General features: G+C 39.4%; 1 pseudogene; it reads left to right on the forward strand.

Annotated features, from left to right (window-relative positions):
- The first annotated feature begins 2,648 nt into the window (after positions 1 to 2,648).
- On the forward strand, positions 2,649 to 3,134 carry LOC121031286 (cytochrome c oxidase subunit 4 isoform 1, mitochondrial-like; annotated as a pseudogene).
- The last annotated feature ends 3,810 nt before the right edge of the window (positions 3,135 to 6,944 follow it).

Below are 6,944 nucleotides of genomic sequence, written 5' to 3' on the forward strand. Positions count from 1 at the left end.
ATATCAAAATAAAATCGAATTTTATTATCAAAAAGTACCCTGCATTATTTTTAAGAGATACCTCTGTGGCAACGCCTGACCAGTGTTTCCAAGATAAGCATTTAGGTCATACAGCCTTTGGGTAAAATTAGCAACTAAGCTACTGTGTAGGATTTGTGCAAATACGTTCCTTGTCTTATGAAACCTAATATATTTTACGATTTTCAAAGAATGCATGATCCCCCTTTTGGTGTGTCTAGTGGCTTGAACTCAGGACTGCTTGATGGCAGTGTTCACGGCCTTCACCACCATTTCTGGCCATTGCTGCTGGTGGGAAAGTCTTGAAGTATCTTATGAAATGCTACTTTTATAAACTGCCAAGTGTTTCCTACTAGGTTTTCAGGAGGTACTGCTCTTCTTCTTTTTCGGTAGACAACCAAGATATAATATTGAAAATTGAGACTCTTTTCTTCCCTTCTCTTCCCTTCCCTTCCCTTCCCTTCCCTTCCCTTCCCTTCCTTCCTTACCCTCTCCTCGCCCCCCCCTTCTTTTCTTTTCTCCTCTTTTCTTTTCTTGGTGGACACTCTTTTCTAATAGAAATAGAATTTAATTCCTTTTTTTTTTCTCATTGAATATTTTTAAAAGAGTATTTGAGCTGATGTTAACGAGGTACTAACGTTACCAGTGGGAGAGTATGTGCTGTGTAAAGGGAGGTCTCGGTCCTTGGATTCCCACAAGAAGCTTGATGTGGGGATCCAGGCTTGACTAAAGACAGCCAGAAGGAAAGTAGTAAGCATAAAGCAGTTTTTTAAAACGAAAGTACACTCTCAAGGTGGGAGCACTGACAGGTTCTACGAGGTGGAACTGGTCCTAGGTTGCTTGGGATCGGATGTTTGTTGTTATCTTGCTGGGCTGGGAGGAGCCATGAGGTATATTGGGGAGGTCTCTACTGGCGGCTGCTTTCAATCCTTTGGGGGACTCCTCCCACAGGTTGGGAGGAAGAGTTTTTGACCTACAAGATTCGCACCTCAATAGTCATGGCAGCCTTTCTCCATGGGGTGGGGTTATAACCACAATGCAATTACACTATCATGAGAACAAAGGTTATATGGGGCAGAGGTGGAAGAGGAGAACACATGCTCCCCACCCGTGGCTCTTGATCTGTCAGCCCCAAGGTCTTGGAAGCCACAAGGTCAGGATGTTGTGCCCCTGGGCTTTTAATGTATAGTTTATTTATTACCATCCTTGCCTCCAGCTCATGTCTCCATCATGACCCTTCAAGGACTTGGGACTTTGCCTTCTGGTGTTCCTTCCTCTGCTCATGTCTAGCTTCTACCTAATACTAAGTGATATTATTGCCCGTTTCTAATTTTAGTGAGAGGGAATCAAGAGTTTAACTGTTAAGTTTAAAACTGACCATGAACAATGTGCCTCTGAAATTATATTTGAAATCTGAAGATTTAGAGACAGAGTCTTGGAGCTTTTTGGAATTAGTATATTAGCATTAATATCAGGAAGAAGCTGTCCAGGATCAAGAAGCAAAATAATTGTTTGTCAGAGGCAGGTGCAAGATTCACCAAATTGGAGTGAAGGAAAAGAGGTTTCACACTAGAGAAGGACTGGATGAACACACATTCCTAGGCAAGCTAAGACATGATGGGTTGCCATTAAACATGAATTAGCACTAAAACTACACACAAGTTAGAATAGATTATCATTAGTCTTTTTTTTCAGTGTGTTTAAATTCAAAGTGTTAATATATAATAAATAAAATTCTTTGTCTCTACCCTATATTGCTGTCTACTGTAAAGAATCAGATTTAATAATAAATGCCTCTTTTAATTCTTTTTAATACTTTCTTTTTTATTTTCCGAGAGACAGAGTGCAAGTGGGGGAGGGTCAGAGAGAGAGGGAGACACAGAATTTGAAGCAGGCTGCAGGGTCTGAGCTATCAGCACAGAGCCTGATGTGGGGCTCAAACTCACGAACCTGATTATGACCTGAGCTGAAGTCCATGGTCAATTGACTGAGCCACCCAGGTGCCCCAGTAATAAATGCATTTTTAAGAAAGAACTCTTAGATCAAGTCCCCAATGTGACATTGTAAGTATCATTCTGGTACATCTGTTTATAAAGTGAAGTGATAGGACTTTACAGGATAGTTTCCAGGAATTCTGTCACGATTACTGCAGTACACAGGCCCCACAAGTACACCAGGATATAGAGTTCACTGTCTTGTAGCTCTGTCTGAAAATCATACCACATCATCTTATTACTATATTTGTTTGTGAAATATTTATAATGTCATGCTCACGGGAACATTGAATATTGTGTACTTTAAAAATAACATGATTGCAAGCAGTTTCAGAGTTGTTTATTCTTAATCCAAAAACATAATTTCCATGTTATGGAAATTCACTATGTGCAATTTCGGATTTTTATTTTTGCAGATAATCACGGATAGTTAAGAATAAACAGATCTTTGCCTTCCAAGTGACCATGTTGGTAATATATCTGAAAGTATATATTCCAGTGTACCATTTTCTTCTTCAACGTAGATTTTCAGCAAATCTGTCAACCTGAAATTCCTATTTCACTTTTGAGTACAATTTTCATTCTTTTATATTTGGATCAAAAATTGCATTTTGGAGTAGTGGGGGCAGTGGCAAAATGTTGGCTGCCAGAGCGTTTAGCCTAATTGGCAGGCAAGCAATTCCCACCTCAGTGTGTACGAGCACACACGGAAGTGTCTGGAAGAGTGAAGACTATGCTCTCCCCCGAGCTCTGCCTTACACACCTGCATCAAGAATCTCTCTGCCAGCCAGAAGGCCTTGAATGAGAAGAGGGCTCCCTGGAGCAGCCTCTCCCTTAATGAAAAAGTTGAATTGCATCGCATTCAGTTCAACGTGAGATTGGCTGAAATGAACAGGAGCAGGAAGGAGCTGAAGACCACCATGGGCGCCGCCATGTTCTTCAAAGGCTTTGGCTGATCTCATTCCCATCTGGGAGAAGCACTATGTTGTAGGATATCATCCACACACCTTTGAAGAGGAGTGGGTGGCCAAACAGACCAAGAGGATACTCGACATGAAGGTCAGGCGGATGCAGGGCTTCTCAGCTGAGTGGGACCATGACAGAAATCAGTGGAAGAAATAGGAGCCTGTCGCTCACCCATCTGAGCCTCACCATGTTCTGCCACCTCTGTGCAGCTCAGTGTATTTGCTGGAAACTGTTACATTGCAGAACCACCGCTGATAAGTGAGCAGTTCATGTGGGAAAAAAAATTGCACTTTGATTTCTGTGTAACTCTGAATAAATGTCTCTCTTGGGTAACAGACCAGACTACATATGTTTGATCCACTCATCTTTTCTAGAAAACACATATCACTTCTCCATATGGATGTTGTAAGGAAGTTGATGTTTCCATAACTTTTACTAGTTTTCTCATTTGTTGATCTTGTTTCCTGTGAAAACAGTCTGGTGTGGTCTTTTCTTTTTCAACACCCTCCTAAAATTTATTTATTTGGTATTTAATTTTCACTTTCATGCATTCCTGTATCTATTTTAATATTACTTTACTCTTATGTCTGCATATACAGGATGCTTTTATGTTTGAAGCATCCTTTAAAAAATCATTTATTAAGGGGCGCCTGGGTGGCTCAGTCAGTTGAGCGTCTGACTTCAGCTTAGGTCATGATTTCATAGTTCGTGAGTCTGGGCCCACATGGGGCTCTGTGCTGGCAGCTCAGAGCCTGGAGCCTCCTCCGGATTCTTCCGCCGCTCATGCTCTCTCTCTCCTTCAAAAATAAATAACCATTAAAAATTTAAAAAAAAATTAAAAATCATTTATTCAGACAGAACTGGAAGGGCAAGAGAAATCTGAGCCTACCATAGGACTTACTTTCTGATATCCACAGTGGCTTTGAATAACAGTTCCACAGTGGCGTGCATGTTATTCCTTTTTATTCTCTGTTGCTACAACTGATGTTTTAGAATAACTGTTATTTCTCTTAGGTCTCTGATAGGATTCATCTGCAATAATTTACAAATGCAAAAAAAAGGAAATTCTTAGGGATTTTCATTGCAGATTCCAAACATGTCTGGAGTTGAACACGGGAAAGTATGCGAAAGGCCCTAGATAAGATGGAATCTGAAATAACTTTACTTACCTTTTTTATATGAATCAACTTGAATGATCATAGCTCATTAATAGGAGGGAATAACATTACAATAGTTCAGCATATAAGTGTCTGTCAGATTTTCCTCTTTTCAACTGGACCTTCTGATATGGTAAGCATACATTCTCTTAGATTCTGTCTTAAGATCAATAGAAGGTAGCCTCTCTGTTCCTAGATTCACAAAATGATTAGATGTCCTTAATGTGAATGTCCTCAGCAATTGGACCTCCTCCAACTTGATACTAACTCCAAGCATTTCTTGCACTTACTCTCCATTTATTCCCAACACTTAAACCAAGCTAATTCCATCCATAGGAAGTTCTTGCTTCAAAAACAGTTAAGAAGATGTACATATGGCAAACAAGCATGTGAAAAGATGATCAGCAATTTAAATAATGACATACCGCTGAGTACCTATTAGATTGGCTAAAATCCAAAACACTGACAATAGCAACCGCTGATGAGATTGGGGAAAACAGGGACTCACATTCACAGTTGGTAGGAATGTAAGATGATACAGCCACTTTGGAAAACAGTGTGGCATTTTCTATAAAACTAAACATACGGTTACCATATGATCCACCATCATGCTCCTTGTTATTTACCCAAAGGGGATAAAACCTTACATCTACAGAAAAACACACACATGGATGTTTGTAGCAGCTTTATTCATAGTTGCCAAAACTTGAAAGCAAACCAAGTTGTCTTTCAGTAGGCGAATGGATAAACTGGTGTATCCAGACAATGGAATATTATTCAGCACTAAAAAGAAATGAGCTATCAAGCCACAAAAAGCCATGGTGAAAATTTAACTGCATATTACTAAGTAAAAGAAGTCAATCTGACAAGACTACTGTCTTTAAGATTCTAACTATATAAATAACTATATATATAGTATTACAATATAATAATATATATTATATATAATATATATAACTATAACTATATAAATACATCTTGTAAAACCTAATTATATTATATATAAATATATTTAAAGTTTCTTTATTTTGAGAGAAAGAGAGAGAGAGAGCAAGCAGGGGAGGGTCAGAGAGAGAGGGCGAGAGAGAGAGAATCCCAAGCAAGCTCCACACTGTCAGTGCAGACTGCTATACGGGGCTCAATCTCACAAAACGTGAGATCATGACCTGAGCCGAGATCAAGGGATGCCTAACCAACTGAACCACTTAGACCCCAAACCTGATATATTTTATTTTATTTATTTATTAATTTTTTTTTATTTTTTTTTCAACGTTTATTTACTTTTGGGACAGAGAGAGACAGAGCATGAACGGGGGAGGGGCAGAGAGAGAGGGAGACACAGAATCGGAAACAGGCTCCAGGCTCTGAGGCATCAGCCCAGAGCCTGACGCGGGGCTCGAACTCACGGACCGTGAGATCGTGACCTGGCTGAAGTCGGAGGCTTAACCGACTGCGCCACCCAGGTGCCCCAAACCTGATATATTTTAAATCATCACAAGGCATTGTAAAATTTTTAAAAATCAAAGTTAATTTTGGTTAAATTTAGCATTTAATTATTTCATCTAGAACATCTGGTTGGAAGTCTGATTGCTTGACTGCACCCAGTTTCAGTTTTTTGTTTTTGTTTTTGTTTTTTTACCATCAGCAGTGTTTTATTATCTGCCATGTTAGGGGTTTTTTTGTTGTTGTTTTTTTTGGTTTTTTTTTTTGTCAGCAGAGACTAGAGCATGAAACTGCTTCAAACCCTTCTCTCCATTTATCTCTAATGAGTTCTAGGTACTGTGTTAATTGGTAGGTGTTCCTTGTTTTGGAAAAGATGGGTTTGGGATGAGAATGGGATGCTTGAGGAGTTTAGCTCACATTGGCTGAAGACAGAACCACTTCCTGTCCCATGAATGCTTCAATTACTTTTCATCTTGATCTCTAAAGGTCTTCAAATTTTGCAAAAGATTTTTCTTTTCAAATTTTCTCCACTGTTGAAGAAATGATAAGCTAGCTGTATCCCAGTGGGAGATGTGGACACAGAAAACCTTCTGTCACTGATGTCTTTTGAGTGAGAAAGGGTCTTAAAAATCAAGTGGTGCAGGGAATGGTGAGATCACATTTCAACCCTCTGCTGTCCCACCTCCCACCTATGTAATTTTTATTTTTTTTAATTTAATTTATTTTTTAAATTTACATCCAAGTGAACATAGAGTGCAACAGTGATTTCAGGAGTAGATTCCTTAGTGGCCCTTACCCATTTAGCCCATCCCCCCTCCCACAACCCCTCCAGTAACACTCTGTTTGTTCTCCATATTTAAGAGTCCCATGTTTTGTCCCCCTCCCTGTTTTTATATAATTTTTGCTTCCCTTCCCTTATGTTCACCTGTTTTGTATCTTAAAGTCTTCATATGAGTGAAGTCATATGATATTTGTCTTTGTCTGACTGACTAATTTCAGTTAGCATAATACCCTCCAGCTCCATCCACGTAGATGCAAATGGCAAGATTTCATTCTTTTTGATTGCCAAATAATACTCTATTGTGTGTGTGTGTGTGTGTGTGTGTGTGTGTGTGTGTGTGTATACACATATATACACACCACATCTTCTTTATCCATTCATGCATCGATGGACATTTGGGCTCTTTCCATACTTTGGCTATTGTTGATAGTGATGCTATAAACATAGGGTGCATGTGCCCCTTCGAAACAGCACACCTGTATCCCATGGATAAATACCTAGTAGTGCAATTGCTGGGTCATAGGGTAGTTCTATTTTTAATTTTTTGAGGAAACTCCATACTGTTTTCCAGAGTGGCTGCACCAG

Source organism: Herpailurus yagouaroundi, unplaced genomic scaffold (assembly GCF_014898765.1).
Source record: "Herpailurus yagouaroundi ecotype Mexico unplaced genomic scaffold, PumYag 141, whole genome shotgun sequence".
NCBI lineage: Eukaryota > Metazoa > Chordata > Mammalia > Carnivora > Felidae > Herpailurus > Herpailurus yagouaroundi.